Source organism: Monodelphis domestica, chromosome 2 (genome assembly GCF_027887165.1).
Source record: "Monodelphis domestica isolate mMonDom1 chromosome 2, mMonDom1.pri, whole genome shotgun sequence".
Lineage (NCBI taxonomy): Eukaryota > Metazoa > Chordata > Mammalia > Didelphimorphia > Didelphidae > Monodelphis > Monodelphis domestica.
The window spans coordinates 446,791,325-446,810,015 of record NC_077228.1 but is presented as its reverse complement, the minus strand read 5'-3'; the positions used below and the strand labels follow the sequence as shown (position 1 = coordinate 446,810,015).

The window sequence follows — 18,691 nt, the reverse complement described above, 5'->3', positions numbered from 1 at the left end:
CTCTATGTTCATACCTCTACACAATATGTTACCTAGTTACCAATACTCAACAAGCACATACAATTTACATATAGAGTAGATAGAAAGTAACTTTACAGGAGTTACATGCATGTAAATAAACACATGCATGCATACATATACATATTGTCTTCTCCATTCAAATGTAAGGTTCTTAGAGAAAGGCACTCCTTCATTTTTGAGACTTTTTATCTCTATCACATAGCGCAATACCTGGCATACAATGAGCACTTAATAAATGCTTGCTGAGTGAATGAATAAATGATTGTGTGAGAGATGCAGTAGAATACAAACTCAACATGAGTCAACCACATAGAAACATTTTGTTATTTTCAAAGAAACACAATGCTGTAATGATTAAACGGGAATATTATGTACAGAGAGTAGAATGTAATCCTCTCTAACATAGGTCAAAACCTTATTAAATTATTGAGTCTCATTTGGATCTATATAATCCATTGAAAAATTTATAAAGAAGGATTAAAGCTCTTGAAACCTTTTGGCCTAAAAATGAAAGGTCAATGGATGACATTTAAGTTGTTTTTAGATTTTAATTATATTGTCTCCAGAGAGACAGAAAATATTTGGTTATATTTAAGAAAAAAGGGCTTCCTGAAATGTTTAAAGGCTAGAACACACAACTAAAAGAAGCTATTGATCATAAAGACTTTTTAGGAAAAGGGATTGACTCAGAATTCTTATAGTTATACCACCTTTACTATCTCATTAGCCATAGAGTTCTTTTTGTCACCTAGACTACCTCTCTATGTTCAATCACCCTTAACTCTGGGACTGTAAGATTAATTTACACTAATAGTAGCAACAAAGGTTGATCTAAAAGAGAAAAAGACAACTTGGAAGTTTTGCCTAGTGAAAAAGGAGGAATTCTGAGTTCCTATTAAGTTCCTATTAAGAATATAAAAAAGAGGAATAGCAAGGTGGCTCAGTGGACAGAGAACCAAGCATGGAGATGGGAGGTTCTGGGGTTCAAATCTGACCTCAGATGCTTCCTTATGGACCCTGGACAAGACACTTACCCACAATTACTTAGCTCTTACTGTTGTTCTGCTTTGGAACTGATGCTGAATATTGACTCTAAGACAGAAGGTAAGCATTTAAAAGGCGGGGGGGGGGGAAAGGATACAATTCAGAAATCTATAAAAGGAAAGGAATGGGAGGTGGAGAAGAAGGAAGCATATAAGTCAAATCTAAACACTTCATTTTATCAATTATACCAAATCAATTACTACAACCTTCATCAGTTACCTTCATCAAATGGGATATTCGTAAAGCACTTAGCAATGTCTGGCACATAGTAAATGATATGTAAATGTTTATTGCCTTAACTAAAACACTTCTTTTTCTTAAAAGTTATATTTGACAAAGGTAGATTACACAGAGAACCAACATGTTAGCAGTTCTATTACTTAAATTGATGCAACCTGTGGCAATTTTTTTTTTTTGCATTTTGAATCCTTGAAATTACTGGAAACAGGAGGCTTTTCCTACTCTCAATATTTGCTAGAGCCTTCCCTTCTAAGGTTCCCTTCTAAGATCTTCCATCTACCATTTATGTAACTTATATATACTTGCAATGTACACAGACAGTTAGGTGAGACAGTGGATAGAGTGCTGGACTTGGAGTCAGAAAGACCTGAATTGACCTTGAACATTTACTAGTTACACATCCATGGGCAAATCACTCAACTTTTCTGTGCCTCAGTTTCCCTATCTATAAAATGAGTATAATAATAGTACCTCCCTCCCAAGGTTCTCATGAAAATAAAATGAGAAATTTCTCTATCTAATTTATTTCTCTATCTTTATTCAGTAATATTTGTAAAGAGTTTTGCAATCTCAAAGTGCTATATATATTCTAGTTATTAGCATCATTATTTATTTACTTGTTGTCATTCCTATTAGAATATATGTTACTTAAGACCAAGTGTTATGTAAGCATGGGACTGATTGATTTTTTCAACTCCACTCTAATTAATAATTGAGAAGGAATTCATTCCAGAAATTAGAATAAATATGCTTTCCAGAATATCCATGTGGATGAACCACAATAGAAGCAAAATCTCTGATCTTGGTCAGGTCTCCTCCCTTATTTACCCATATACCTTTGGCTAGAAGAGACCCTTAGGAGCATTGAAAGTTATGGAGGATTTGGGACTTCCTATCTTCCTATTGTTTTCTTAGATGCATCCCCATATTAACTGGCAACAATGTCTTCATTGGGAGTCACAGGAAGAATGGATATAAATTCATATACCACAAATAATGGAATATATGTGTATTTATGTGTGTATATATAAATTATTTACACACACATATATATATGTTCTACAAAGGAACCCAGCAAAGAAAATTGTACTATTCCTATATAAAGAACTTTTTGAGTACCCCAAAATGAAATATGAGAATTACTAATAACCAAGTTCTATGAGTTCTCTCTTTGATATATGTGTTTTTTAAGCTTGAACTCACTCTCTCCTACACTAGGGGAATAATAGTGTCAGAGAAGGAAAATGTCTATATATAAGAGATGATACAAAGGTAGAGTTAACAGGTCTTGGTCAGAGATTAGATATGAAAGAAGAGAGTAGGAAGAGTCCAGGATGAAATATGGAGATTTCATTGTGAGCTTCAGTGACAAAGAAGATGATGATATATTCCATAATAATGAGAAAGTTAAGAAAAGAAGAAGAGGAGGGGTTATGGACAGTTTAAGAAAGTGTAAATAAGTCTGAAAAGCTGCTATGACGAGTGATGTAGTGAACTGATTAGGAACATATAAAAAGATTGCCTTGCTACAGTGAGAGCCCAATTGGAATTAGGTAACATAAATTTGTAGTGGACCCACTCAATAGGGTTTCATTATTTTCTCTATCTTCATTCAGAAATATATAAGTAGGAGGGAAGGCAGTAAGTGGCAGGGGTAATTCAAGACTGGGGTTTGGCAGATCAATAGGAAAAGGACACAATGATTCTTGAGGAGGAGATTATTGATTTAAACTGATTCACCATGGCTCAAGAAAGGGATGGAAGAAGAATGAGGCAAGTTCAGGGGTGAAGACTCAGGGAAAAAAAAACTGAGGGGCTGAGAGATTAGATGTTGCAATGAGTACAAAGAACAGGATTTGAAGTTTCAAGACAGAGGGAAGTAGAATGACAACATAATGGTGCTCAGATATGGTGATTTCAGATTTCTTCAGTATGGAAATGGAACACTGTGGGTGATGTCAAGCTCAAGTATGTGACAATCTCGGTATTCAGCTGAAGTGGAGCAGAAAAGCAGGTCATTGGATATGTGGAAGTTGAGGTCCTGGGATATTAGGATGTTTGAGGGAATATCAAAATGTATATTGAAGACTTTTAGTATAGAGATTTTAGAATAGAGAGAATAATTGTGAGTCAGACATTGAAATTACTAATTTAAAAAGGGGAGTGTCCTGGAGGTCAGTAGACAACAGCTATCAGAATCTTGATTATTTGGTAGATATGAGAAATGAACTTCAAAGGAAGGGTTACAGAGTGATGGAGCTAAAGAGCTAGCTTAGAATCCATGAAGGGAAACAGGTCCCTCAATTTAACCAGTGAGTTAAAGGGAATGAGTAAAAATCCAGGAGAGACCTAGAGCTCAGTGAGAGTCAAAAGACAGAAGGAATGGAAAGGAAAAGATATAAGATAAAAGTAGATTTCTTATTTATGAAGCAGATATTCCAGAGAGCACAGAGGAAGGTAAGAATTACTTTAGAAGGAACCATCATAGGCAGAGGGAGGAAGGGTTGGTTGAAAGGAATGGAAATAAAGGAAAGAGCAGTAGGAGGGCCAGAGAAAAGGATTTAAATAATGACAAATGAGGGGTCAGAATCACTGGGATGGGGAGTGTATTAAGGAGTTTTGTTCATCTCTAAGAAATGAATCTAGGTAGATTATCAACATCCCTAGGGATTCAGCCTCAGTGGAGTCCTCAAAGTTGTGTAGCTATTAAGCTATGGAGGTACCCTCTTGGAGACAGACTGAGTCAAGATATTCAGTGAAAGAAGCATGATGGACTAACTTTTCTCTTCTTTAGAAGCAGTCAGAGAGGAGACTGGTGTAGAGTATGTGGGTAGGATAATTTCCTTCCTACCACTGGAGAGACTGTTGTGAAATGACATTTCCCTAATTTTATAGCAGTGTTGAAAAATTTCTCTGAAGTTTCTCTGATGAAGCATCATCACATCATGTCCAGACTATTGCATTGGTTTTCTGGTTGATCTCCTTCCTTCAAATGTTTCTCTGCAAAGTCCATCCTTCACTTAGCTATCAAAATGATCTTCCTAAAGAGCAGGTCTAAGCATCTCACCTTCAGCCTTTATTCAATAAATTCCAATGGCTCCTTATCACCTCTGAGATCAAATATAAAATCTTCTGCTTGGTGTCCAAAGTGCTTCATAATCTACCTTCACTCAGCTTTCCAGTCTTCTTACATTTTACACCCCCTTTCCTTACTATTGCTTCACTCCAGTTATTCTAACCTCTTATATTGTTCCTCAAACAAGACACACCATCCCCCAACCCTAGGCATTTTCAATCCGGGTCCTTCTGCCTGGAATTGGCTTCCTTCTTATCTCTGCCTCCTAACTTCCTTCAAGTCCCAACTAAAACTCCACCTACAAGAAGAAACCTTCTCTTATCCCCCAGTGCTACTGTCTTCCCTCCACTGGTTATCTCCAACTTATCCTACGTTAAGATTAAAAATTTAGTTTCTAGTAATAAAAGTATTACATTTTTGAGGTTTATTTAAGATTAAGAAATAAAGAAAATACAAAATAAGAATGCATGTGCAACCTACATATTGCCTGCTAGGTAGAGAGAACTGCCTGTCCCTAGAAGCGGAAGGCGAGAGAGCGAGAAGAAGGCATAGTGAGTTTAAAAACCCCTCTCTGCTTGTGGCCCAGGGGAAGACCTCACCTGGGATTATGGGGAACTCTGGGAGCTACCAAGGACTCCTGGGAATTGAAGTCCTGCGTTCAAATCTCCATTTTCACACCTATACGTATCTTGTTTGTACATAATTATTTGAATGTTGTCTCTCCCATTCTTGAAAAGAGGGAATGTATTTTTGCCTTTCCTGGTATACCTAGTGTTTAACATATGTCTGACTTGTTTTAAGAACTTAATAAATGTCTATTAATTTGGTTTGACTTCCACCCAGACTTTGGATGTACCAATGGATGATATAATTTAGGGAGGATTTTTATATCAGTTACTCTTACTTTGACACTTGAATAAATAACCATTTTTAAAAGGCAACCTTAAATCCAGTTGATGAAATGATTATCAATTTATCACCTTGGAGAAAAAATACATTGGTCGGGGCTCAAGCCAATGGTCATTGATGATTTTTATCATTCAACCCATGCTGCAAATGTCACACCTTTAAAAAATGCAAATAAAAATTGAGCTAACTTCAAAACAAGAATCAAACTTCATGTCACAAAATTCCTGTCGATGCAGAACTCCACAAAGTAGGAAGTCAGAAAATGTCAGTCTTAGAAACCAAAACCACTGAAACTTGGGACTAGAAAGCCAGTTGTTATTTTTTAAAAAAATAATTATAAATCTTTCACTGAGTCTGTGGGTAGAGATTTTCAAACCACAAGATTCTTCTGGTGGCAGCTGTTGTCAGAGAGGAAGGGAAGGAAGGAAATGTGTAGTTCAAAGACCCTTCACTCTTTCTGGTTTATATGTAGAGCAGACAGTTGTACTGTGTAACACCATCCTCTGCTCACTCATGGTCTTTGTACCTTTTAGTGTTTGATAATCAATGACAGAGGAAGAGAAATAATTGTATTTAATGTCAGTCTGTAAGAGGAAAGCTAAAATTTCTAGAGCACTCACTGTTTAGAAAACATTTTCTTCTTTGGCTCTTTTCTTGCTTTTACCTCATTTCATGCCTTCCCTGACCTTCTTGTAATTCACTAAAACCCCAGCAATAGGAAAAATACTTGATGATTCTCCTTCTTTGCCAGTCCTTTCTCTTTTCATTTTCAACAACAAAAACTATAAAGGATTATTGGAGGGGAGATCCTCTAAGATTCTTTCATTCTCTAATACCTCCAAAATTTAAGAATCAGGCCAACTTTCAGAACTCTTTTTTGCTATCCTGGTTTAAGTTTTATTTTTTTTTTTTAACAATTGGGTCTCCCTAGTTCACCGAGGCTAAAAATAGAGAGACTTTTCCTGGATCCAACTGGCATAATCCTCTGTAACTCACAACTCCAAGACTCAAGAGATCCACCAACCTCTGTCTCTCCTAGTTGGGAATATAGGCATATGCCACCAGGTCCAGCCTTGCTACTTCTTAAAAAAAAAAAAAGAAAAGCTCTTTAGTCTGCCACTCACACTTTTGTTATTCTCAAATGCCCCTTGGCATGATATAATTGTTCCACAAAAACATAGTGGATATGGGTGGGAGAGGATTTCTGTAACCTAATAGAAGCATGGTAAAGCAGCAAATAGAACTCTAGGAGTCAAGTCAGGAAGAGCTGAGTTTATATCCTCCTTCAAACACTTATTCGTACTAGTTGTGTTACTGGGCAAATAATTTTAAATGCTTAGTCCCATTGCAAGGGGTTAACAATCTGTGAGGTCAAAGTTATTTTCCTAATAATACAAGATATTTTTACTTCTAATACAATAAATACCAATAGATAAAAATGGCATACATAAACAAAGCTCTTCGAGGGATTCTAAATAATTTTTAAGAGTGTAAAAAGATCCTGAAACCAAGAAGTTTGAGAACTACTAATTATCAATAGGAGGGTAGCTAAATGGCACAAGTAGATAGATTACTGGGCTCTTCATGAATTCAAATCTAGCTTTAGACACTAGTAGTATGACTTAGCCCTCTTTGCCTCCATTCCCTTCATTTGTAAAATGAGCTAAAGAAGAAAATGACAAACTACTCCAGTATCTTTACCAAGAAAACCTAAAATGGGGTCACAGAGGATTGGATATTACTGAGAAATGATGGCACAATTGTAGATAGACTTTTGGGTCAAGAATGATTTCAAGCCCTGCGTCTATCACACACTGGCTATGTGATGAGAGCAAGTTGCTTAATCTCTTAATAACCCCAGAAAATTCTTAAAGATTCTAAGTTACAGGAGGATGGCTGATCCCCACTGGCACAAGAAATTTCTACATTGGGACTTACTTAATCAATCAATATTTATTAAGTACTTGCTCTGTTCCAGGCACTGTGCCAAGGGATACACTGTGCAGGAATACAAAGAGGTAAAAGAGGGTTTACAGTGATGAAACCAGGCAAATTATCTAGATGGTAGAAATTACATAAGAAAATGTGCATTTCTTTCATGATACATATGAACAGAAGTGAACTAGACAAGTGTTGCATTCCTTCACATTTACTAAAAGTTATTTTAAAGTATAAATATGCAAATATTTTATGATTTTTAAGAATAAATATTGCATTTCTTCCCATTTTAATTATGAAGGAGCAAACACAGTTCCATGACTTGTTTTTCGCATCTGCATCTGCTCACTGTGAACTAAGAACTTCATGTTTGGTTCCAGTCCTGTTGTCTCTATCTTCAATTGGTTTTCCAAGTGAGCATCTGCCATCTGTGATGGCAGGCCTGTTTTTTTGATTTGAGTCATGTGTGAAATGTTGATTCACAACAGGGATCTCACATTGCATGAGACCCACTTTTAAAAGTGCAGCAGTTTGACTGACTTTTGGATAACTGTATCACAGTCACTGATACGGTGGGTGGTAAAGGAGGAAAGGCTATTCCAGAAAATTCCAGAAAAAAAAAATTAAAACACTCCACTAAACTGCAAACCTTCATTCAACATGTTAACAGATTTTCACTGTAACTTATTTTTGTTTAGACAAGTATGAATAAAGACCACAATGTGGGTCAGAAGATACTCCATACTGCCTCAAAAGCACAGGTTTGGAGTGAGAGTGCTAGGATTTAAAAAAAAAATATGTCTCTATAGGAGGTTGATACTTAAAATATTAAATCCTGTTATGACCCACTTAGCAAAGGTTGAGGTGCTTAGATGTAGTAGTGCAAGAGGAAGTGTATTTGGGTTCAAATCCTGACTGTCACTTAGCAGACAAGCCATTCAATTTCTTTGGACCTCAGTTTCCTTACCTATATAATAGGAATGCTAGACTAGAGAATTTTGAAGGTCCTTTCTAGTTCTAAATCTTTGATCCTATTAAATAATTTCTCTAGTGCCAAAAATTCTTATCAAAAAATGAAAAGAATCCCATATAAATTTAAGGGCAGAGAGGACCCCTTTAGAAAAATCCAATAATCAAGAGCTGAATTATCATAAACAGTTATCAATGAATTAACAAAAGATAAGTCATGGTCAAAAGCAACTGGGTCTGTGAAGGTGGCTCAGTTACACAGATTACTCCCAAATCCTCTCAGAATAACCCAAGGGAGCCAAATTCTATACTAGAATTCTGGGATCCAATCCAGTAGAACCCTCATACCAGTGTTTGGTTCCTTTGTTTTTGGGAGACATGGTGTCAATGCTTTGGCTATGGGACAACTGTGACATTCACAATTTCCTATGCTATTCAGTATAAAATCTCCAAAGAATAAATATCCCCTAGCAAGAGATAATTAGCTTTAATATTTAAGGCAAAAAAAAAATTTAAGACTAAGACAAATATTCATTGTATGTTTATTATGTGCAAGACATTGTGCTAGAAGATGGGCAAAAGAGCTTTACATTTAAGTGATGAAGATTAAATAAAAGATGTAATCCTGAAGTTTATAAAAAGTTTAAAAGTATATTGTAGTTTAGTGCTTAAGTGGTTTTAATTATAAAAGATGTTTTCTAATTCGATATCAATTTTCAGACTTTCCAAACTATACTCAACTCCACATCTTTAGTAACTGAGTGACAGTGGCCTCATTGTTGTTCCTCAAATAGAAAACATCTCTTGATTCTAGGCATTTTTAAAATTTAAAACCCTTACCCTCCATCTTGGAATCAATACTATGAATTGGTTCCAAGGCAGGAGAGTGGTAAGGGCTAGGCAATGAGGATCAAGTGACTTGGCCAGGGTCACATAGCTGGGAAGTGTCTGAGGTCAAATTTGAATCCAGGACCTCCCATCACTAGGCTTGGCTCTCAATCCACTGATTGCCCAGATGCCCCTGATTCTAGGCATTTTTACAGGCTAACCCCAATGACCAGAATACCCTCCCTCCTCAACTGCATATTGGCTTCCCTCAACTTCTAGCTGAAATCCCTCCTTCTACTGAAGGCTTTCCCTATTCCCTTTAATTCTAATTCCTTCTCTCAGTTAATTATCTTAAATTTCTCCTGTGTACAGTTGTTTTGTACATTGTTGTTTCCATGTTGCCTACCCTACTAGATTGTGAGCTCCTTGAGAGCAGGGACTGTCTTTTGCCTTTCTTTGTATCAATGCCAGGGAATTAGTAGGCACTTAAATATTTTCTGACTGAGATATATGCAATTGTTTGGAAAACAATAAACATTTTTAACAAAATAATAAGAAGTTGATATTGATTCAATTCAATTTGATAGAGAAATTGCCAGTTGTTTACTTCAAAAGTCTTTGAATCATCTTAAGGCTAAATAAAACTAGTTCCTTTAACAAAAAAAGATATGTGATAATAACACTATAAGTTAATTCAGTGTCTGGGCAACATAGTAGGTATTTAATAAATATTTGTTGACTTGACTAACGTACAACCACCACACCTGTTGTAATGATATCCAGCTAATGTTTTAGAAAACCGAAAAGATGGTACCTGGCTGTGGAGGATTTATGGGAGAGCCTGGACCAGTCAAACAAGACAGATAGTTTTACTCACACTGAGAATTATATAGCTATAATGAGGGACTGAATTCTATGTAAAATATGCTATACCTAGATCTAGCCTTTGGAGTTTATAGTACAGATTTGGGGAGAAAGGAGGGAAGATATAAGATAGTTTCACACACACACACAAATGTAAGTTTCATTATGGTAAGTACATAAGAGTTGTACAAAATGGGATGAGGGAGTTGTTCTTATTTTTTTTTTTTCAGTCCTATCAGACTTTTTGTGACTTCATTTGGGATTTTTCTTGGCAAATTGGTCTTCCAGGTCATTTTACAGATGAGAAAAGTGAGGCAAATAGGGCTAACTGAGTTGCCCAGAGTCACACATCTAGTAAATATCTGAGACCAGATTTGAAGCTACAAAGATCAATCTTCCTGAATCCAAACCTGGCACACTGTCTATTGTACCACCCGACAAGGGAGAGAACCCATCAAACTAGAGGATCAGAGAAGTTATCTCCTCTTCATGGATCCTATTGATACTTGTATACCTGGGGGCAGATAGTTAAGTTAGTCCAGTGGGTTAGAGTGCTAGGCTTGGCATGATGAGGATCTAAGTTCAAATCTAGCTTCAGACACTTACTAGCTGGGTGATCCTGGGAAATTTCACCCTGCTTGTCTAATATATATATATATATATATATATATATATATATATATAATTATGCATATAAATAAATATATATTTTCTATATTATCTATATTTATTTTTTATTTCATTTATCTATTTCATTTATTTGTTTGTTTTGTTTATTTATTTCTGTATTATATTATCTATTATATATCTAACATAATATATAGATAATATAATGCATATAAATAGATAATATAATACATATAAATAATATATAAAATATAATTATATTTATATCTATAAATATAATTATATTTGTTATAAAATCTGTATCTTCTCCATTCGAATGTAAGTTCTTTAAGGCTGGGACTGTTTTCATCTTTCCTTTTATTCCCAGTGCTTAACACAGTGCCTGGCTCTTAGTAAATGTTTAAAAAATGTTTGCAGATTGACTAATTGATAACACATGTTCATCTATAAGGAACTATCAAATCTAAAGGCATACCACTTTATTTTTTTAATGTTTTTAATAAGGCATTTTTTACTGAGCAGGAACTTTAGCTGGGATGTCTTGTTTAGCTGCCTCAGCATTGGAGAATGACTCCTGATCTGAGTACAGCTTTGTTTTAAGAAGAAGAGACATTTCCCTTGCCCTAGAGCACTTGACATCTTTCACTGGACAGAAGTTGAGATCCCTAAGGCAGGCCCCCAGTCTATGCCTGAAGCTGTCTCCAGGCTCACTCTCTAGCTTTATTTTCTTCCTACTGAAATGATTCAATATCTTTTGGTCAAGAGAAATAGGCTACATCATGAATTAAGAACAGAGAGTGAAAACTATAATTCTAAATCCTTCCTCTCCTGGAAATGTGTTACTCATTTAGTAGACACCAAATTCCCAATGTTGTATTGTTCCTTTCTTCATCCTCTCTTTCCTCAAATATTGGAGCAGTTACAAACCAAAGCACATGGGAGAAAATGCCACGCTGCCATTTAACTATGGCCGTGGCATTATTCTTTCCAGTTTCATTCAATAAATATCTACAAAGCACTCACACTAATGCAAGGAATGGCGTTAGTCACCAGCAATAGAGATGAAAAATGAAAAAGTCCTTAGCCTCAAGATGCTTATGGTATATATAATGAGGAAGATAAGATGGGTACTCAAGAGAATAGGATGCAAAGGACAATTACTAAGTGCCAAGGAGAGATCCCAGCCAAGTACGACAAGGAGTTTGGAGAGGGAAAACTTGCTCATAGGTAAAAGGACTGAAGAAGGTGGCACCTGTTCAGGATTTTGAAGGACCAGAAGGATTACTTAAGATCCCAGATTCTGAACAGGTCAACAGAGGCCATCTAGAACTAATGTTTGACTTTATAAATGAGGAAACTGAGACCAGGAAAGAGGAAGTAATTTGGCCAAAATTGCCCACATGGTTTGCATCAGAGGTAGGATTAGAACATAACTTCTCTGACTAAAAAACTGACATTCTTTCTTTTTTATTAAATCCTTACCATCTATCTTACAATCAATAGTGTGTTTTTGTTTTGTTGTTTTTAGCCCTGGGATCAAGGCAGAAAAATGGTAAGGACTAGGCAATAGGGGTAAGTAACTTGCCCTGGGTCACACAGCTAAGACATGTTTGAGGTTCTATTTGAACCCAGAACCACCCCATATCCCATCTCTAGGCTTGGCTCTTAATCTACAGAGCCACCTAGCTATCTCAATAAGCTGGTCTTCTTTCCGCAGTGAGTTCATTTCACACACAGGAAAGAAGACAGCTAGGCAGGGTAGTGGATAATGCACTGGGTCTAAATTCAAATCCTACTTCAGATACTTCCTAGCTTGTAACCTTGGAGCAGGTCATTTAAACTCTGCTTGCTTCAGTTTCCTCCTCTATAAAATGGGGATAATAATAATAATAATAATAATAATAATAATAATACCTCCTTCCCAGGTCAAATGAGAAAATCCCTGTAAAATGTTTAGCATAGAGCCTGGCATGTAATAAGCACTATACAAATGTTAGTTAATGTTATTGTTATTATTATTAGAAGTCCTGAGAAAAATGTCTGGCTGTGGGAATGGACAGAATAAAATGAGGAAAATCACATAATCTGCTTTGATTGGAATGTTGAGTGTCAAAGATTGTACAGGTCAGATAGAGCTGACACTCCATGGGGAAGGCTTAATAGTCAAAGAAAGGAGTTTATATATAATTTAGTAAGTAATGAACACCCACTGAAAGTTTTTGAGCAGGGAAGTCAAGTGATCAGACCAATCGATTATTTTGGCAATGGCATAAGAAGAGATGTTTTCAGTACAAACACTTTACCAACACAACTATGCGGTCATGAGACCTGGAATATCACTACCTCTGAAGAACTAAAAACGAGCAACCCAAAGGCACAAGGTTGGTCTCAGCAGGTTTCAACACGTAATTGTAATACCCTTGAAGTTCACTTGCTTAAATTACCCTCTGCTGGAAGACTGAATTCCCAGAGGATGGGTCATTACTACTCCAGTGTTCTAGGAATAACTGACTATCCTCTTAAACACTAGCTTGTGATCTCTAGTCTGAGTGTTTCCCATTCATTTACCACTAAACTCTGTCCCAAAGCCATTTACTCAAATGGTATGGAAAGGGCGATAGTTACAAAGAATTTCCCCCACCCTGGGTAAGTCACTTAACCCCTATTGTCCAGCCCTTAAAGCCACTCTTCCATCTTGGAATCAATACATAGTTCCAAGACTGAAGGTAAAGGTTTAAAAAAAAAAAAAGAATTTCCCTCAAACACCAGGCATACTATCCCCCCACCCCCACCCCCACCCCCACCCCCAAATAACCAGAGACTCGGAGGGGAAAAGAGAGGGCTTAAACTTAAAGAGCAATAGCAGTGAGATCCAGGGATAAAGGACATACATGACCAAAGTAAATCATAGCTCTGGTACTATTAAGCCTCATTGTCCTTTCTCCCTCCAGATGGTTATCACAGAGTTTACTACAAGGCACTCTGCTATTCAGCTGAGCTGCTCTTCCTCGAAATGGCTCTTTGTATCTCCACTAGACTGACAGCTCTGATGGAAGATGTGTCTTGGCTGGAGGGGACGGTCTGCTGCTGGACAGGTCACTTGATGGCTATTCAGGTCTGTTACTCCCAGACCGGGACAGGCAAGTTGCTTAGCTACTATGTCTTCTCTAAGTGTAGCGTCTCTGCTGGACCAATTGGTCTGTGAGTCACCTGGTCCTGCTCTTCAATGGGCACCTGCTGTACTTTTTTTTTCATCTTTAGCCACTGGGTGGCCCAGGTGTATTGCATTGTCATTAGCTGGAGTCTTATTTTCCATTAGACACTCAACTTAGAAATGACAGTCTTTTCCTTGAATCCCTTGGCTCAGCTCTTGAGATGGTTAATCACCAACAGTGAGATGAGAAAAGGCTTCCCTCACCCTTCAATTTTTCCTCCATGTTGCCTTAAGAGTTTGACTTCAGTACTGACATCTTCACCTCCCCTACTCCTTTGAGAATCATACACATAAGAGAGACTAAGGACAAAGGTATGAATGTATTCTAGATCCTGTCCCACTAACCCCTTCATATATATTAAGTTATTCATGCCTGAGGGGAAGAATGTCTATTTTCCATTTTAAGACTTTCTCTTTTGCCTTTTAGCTTCCCTTTATTTTAGCAGTGGTAGACCTTCAGTTTTTGTTGAAATTTCACAGGAATACCCTCCTCACATAAGCAAGGAACAACTCCAAAGAAGAACTGGAATAAAAGATGTCACTAAAGAACTATAAAGATGAGCTGGACACATTGCAAGAGTAAGGAATGACAGCTGAGTAGCCAGAGTGCTCCACTGATATGCTGGAGATATCAGGAGAAAGTAAATAAACCCCTTGCACTTTGGGTGGACTCCCCTATGGAAACTTTGCTAGAAAAAAAGGCAAAAGTAGTGCAGGATGGGCTTTGTTGGATAGATTGTGCTCTACTCTGTTGGAAGGAATTATTGAAGGGACAAGAACTATTGAATGAACAAGTAGCATTTGAGAATTTGACAAGAATAGATTGAGGAAGGGACAGACAAGATAGATGGAGTTATGAAGCTATCATAATAGCCTGTGTTAGAGGTTATATTATCCTTAACTAAAATTAGTAGTATAAAGGAAAGGTTGATATGAGAGATATCGGGAGATAAAAATCTTTATGACAGGCAACTGATTGAGCACAGGGGTGAAGAAGGAAAAGTCAAAGATGACTTCAAGGTTTTAAATCAGTGTCATTGGGATTGACATATCTAGAATGGCAAGAAAAATGAAGGTTTATGAATATGTTAGACTTAAATGACATGTTGCTTAGTTTTGCTGAACTTACTATGCCTCTATTCTAAATTATTTTTTATAACGGATGACACTGAGAAGGAGTGTTGAAAATGGTGGTAATATAAAAAGAAAAAAGAAAATGTGTCAATAAGACATGTAAAAAGGGAATGTTGGAGCTTTGGATTTTCGTGGGGAGTGGGAATAGGATATGAATGATCAGTTTACATTTGTTCATATAGTATTAGAGATGCAAAACATTCAACAAGTGTTAGAAATGTGCTCAAGGGGAGAAATTACATTTGGAATTATAGATGTTTCTGTTATTGACATAGAAATGATCATTTAAAGACAATACAGAATGATACAAAATACATAAAATAAAAAAATTAATTCTTTAAGTATTTTGTTATTGTTGGGGGTAGAGTGGGATGTGGCAAAGGAGCACTGGAAATTCCGTATATATTTCTCCCACTCCTAGACCTTTTGTTGGTTTATAAGTTCTTGGAAGGGCAGCTATTATTTCATTTTTATCCTTACATCTCTGACCTCTAACATGACACCTTTCACTTAGTAGGTCCTAAATAAATATTTGTTGACTTAAATATATATCCATTTTCCCATTCATTTCCCAAAGCAAACAAATTGGAGGGCTTAACTAATGCCATTCTGGGAGTGAGTCAGTAAGGTTAGCTTGAATTCTCATTTAGAAATAAATGTCGTATAGATATTCTGGGCAAAGTCACTCTCAAGGACGAAAACCCTGGACCTCCATATTCCTAGTTTCAATAACTAATATAAAACCCAAGGAGCTTCAAAAATTCAAATCACTCTGTGAACAATTAATGACCAGAAACTCCAATTTCATGTTAATTGGTTTTAATTAAAAATGTTTTTTTTCCTCTCTCCTTATCTACAAGGGCTTATCATCAGTATGCTAGGAATCTAATCTTTAAATTCCCTGCATCACATACTGTACCTTTGCAGCTGAATAATAAAGCAAATCTCAGAACAGCACCTGAATGGTCTAATGGAGGGAGGTTGGAGGGAAGGAGAAGAAGGGAATGAAAATTAGACCCAGTGATTGATACCAAAAGAAATAGGAAAGAATGTCATTTCAGGAAGTTAAATAAAATTATATTAGCCAGAGCTTCTTGTCCCCAAAACATAAAGGGAAAGTTGATTTTCTAACCAATTCTGCTTGACTGAACCTCCCAAGGGACTCTCATGTAGCTCCTAATATTGTAAAATCATCTTTTAGGTGATTGGGGGCACAGAAGTTAGAGGATAATAAATGAAGCAAATTTTATTAGTTTATCAAAACCTGTAACTTCCCATCCTACAAAGAAGAGAAAGAGAGAAGCATCTGTTTCTGGTTCTGTCCAGCAAAAGAGAGACTGCGACTCAACATTAAAGAATGAGTGAATTCTGTAGGCTTCAGCAAAAGAAAGGAAGTAATTCTGCTAAATAACAAGTCAGCAACTTGCAAGGAATTTTTCCAAGAAGTGTGGCTGTCTTTGCCCAAAGTGACTGTGTGCTCCTGTTGTGTTCATAACAATTTCACAAGAATTCTGTACTTTAATAAATGAAAGGTGATAATTAATCCTTTCAAATGGAATGCTTTGCCACCACTTACAACTCTTTTCTGGGGGAAAAAAATAAATAAAAAACCTTTATTTCTGCAATTATCACTCAAGTCATTTGGGCTTTTTTTTTTTTTTTGGCAGAGGAGGGGGGAGGAAAACAGCAATACTGAAAAAGATTAATTTGTAATTCATATAAATGCAGTTGTTACAGTGGATTTTTGCATAAACCAAACCAGCCCTGTCAGTCAATCATTTAAAAAAAATAAAAATAAAAACTTTCAATCTTTGTCTCTGAGGAATCAAAGCCCTGCACTTGTGACTCATATACACCTAGTTTATTTTATTATTTTATTTTATTTTTAAATGTTCAGTCAGTTCAGCCTCAGCAGTGGCTCAAGTTTTCCCTTGAGTACTCTAGTAATGATTCTTGCAAGGCAACAGCTGGGAGCCAAAAGATCTGATATATTTCTGGAGAAGCTGCAGTTGCTTAGAAGGTCAGTCATCAAATGAGATTCATTTTTCACCAGAGACAAAGGAGGTGCCAAGGTCTTTTCAATTTGTATTTGTATGGAATTAGACTGCTTTTGTAAAAGTGATCATGTAAGCTCCAAAACTAGACTTTTCAAACTTTTGGAAATTATGAAATATTTGCATACATTTTTTAAGTTCGTGGGACTTTGATTAAGTAATTTAAAAAATTAATTAGTTAGATGAAATAGTGAAGATTTGTTCCTAGCTCGTATCAATCCATATTGAAGAGACGGTACAAAATATTATCATCATTAACAATAATGGTTATTATTGTAATTAATATATGGGTAGTAAGAATTAAAATGCATATGGGAGAAATACAATAAAATTTATCTCCTCTTTGCTATGTTGTGGTAGAGAGGGTACTGGATTTAAAGACACGGGTCCTCATTTCAAATTTTATCTCTGGAAGTACATTGTTTTGGTATATGACAAATATTTTCAGACTTTTTCAACATGTTGATGAGTTTTACTGATTTTTTTCTGCTTGTTCTTTTTTCCCCTCCTTTAAAAATGTTTGTCTATGGGACAACTCTCAAAGATACATGGTGGAAGGGGTATAGGGAGAAATTTTGGTAATGAAAAAAAATAAAAATTAATTTTAAAATGCCACTTATGATAAGCACTACTTATGTGACCTGGAGCAAGTCATGCAACTTCTCTGGATGTCAATTTCCATATCTTTAAAAATGAGAGAATTGGACTAAATGTCCTCTGGGTTCCCTTCCAACTCAAGATTCATTCTCTATGTTATTTCTTATTATAACCACGGTTTGTTTTTTTGTTGTTTTTTTTAATGCTACAAGGCAAAAACATTTGTCCTGGTTGCTTCTTGATGATGTCGCTGATTATAGATGAGAAAAATTGCATTGATAGAGAACTAAGGTGAGAGTGTGATTCAAAAAGAAAAGACAGGAATGAGTTTCTAAATGCACACTCTGGCTCATAACTTGTAACAGAAAAATTGGAGAACTAAATTTCTAGTTATGGGTCCTAAATTCAAATCATAACTGATAAGTCCTGCTAATTACTCTGCCCATGTGACCTTAGGCATTTTCCATTACTTCTCTGCCCATCACTTTTCTCATCTGTTAAAAGAAAGGAATAGACTAAATTTCCTCTGAGATTCCGGCTCTAAATCAATAGTATTTTGAATTGTGGGAACTGGAGAACTTCTTTTAAGAGCATCCTGGAACTCTCTTCTATTCACTGGGAGAGAGAACAGACTTGGAAACCAAGAGCCAAATAGCAACAGTGATCAAAGACAGAAACCTAGATGTAAATCTCACCAAAGTTGCCACTCTCTGAAGCAGAGAGGAAAAATAAGGCAAAGAAGAAAGGACAAAGAGGAAATAAATATCTCTCCTAAATTTGCTTCTTTTTTTCCTGCTCTTTCTGATCTAATCAGAGGTCAAGTGGAAAAGAAGACATTCTTCCCTTTTTACACCAATACTTGTGGAAGGAACACAATCAGAATGAAAGTTTAACTTCTTTACAACCTCTTCTCAAGGTATTCTCTTTCCTCCTCCCCAAATTGTGCCCTTGGAGAGGGAAGAACTTTGAACCTTCAACTTTCCAACCTCTAGGCCTAATCAGGTTTTGGAGGGGGAGGTGGATACTGTCCCATATGATGCTAGTTAGGTTTGCCTTGCCAGTATACTCCTTGTGTCCAAGTTCTTGGATTCAGTAGATGTAATATTCTGAGAGAGGCTTATTTTGATCTGTGTCTCAAGATATTGGGGTCTTATTCAAAGGCATGGATGTAATGAG

The 18,691-nt window shown here is 36.3% G+C and overlaps 1 long non-coding RNA gene across 1 annotated transcript in view; it reads left to right on the top strand.

Moving 5' to 3' along the window:
* LOC130457485 (uncharacterized) overlaps nt 1-16,482 on the top strand; it is a 47,634-nt gene extending 31,152 nt beyond the window's left edge. The window contains exon 3 of the long non-coding RNA XR_008916718.1: nt 13,468-16,482. This is a non-coding gene — a long non-coding RNA (uncharacterized LOC130457485). The remainder of the gene's footprint in view (nt 1-13,467) is intronic.
* The last annotated feature ends 2,209 nt before the right edge of the window (nt 16,483-18,691 follow it).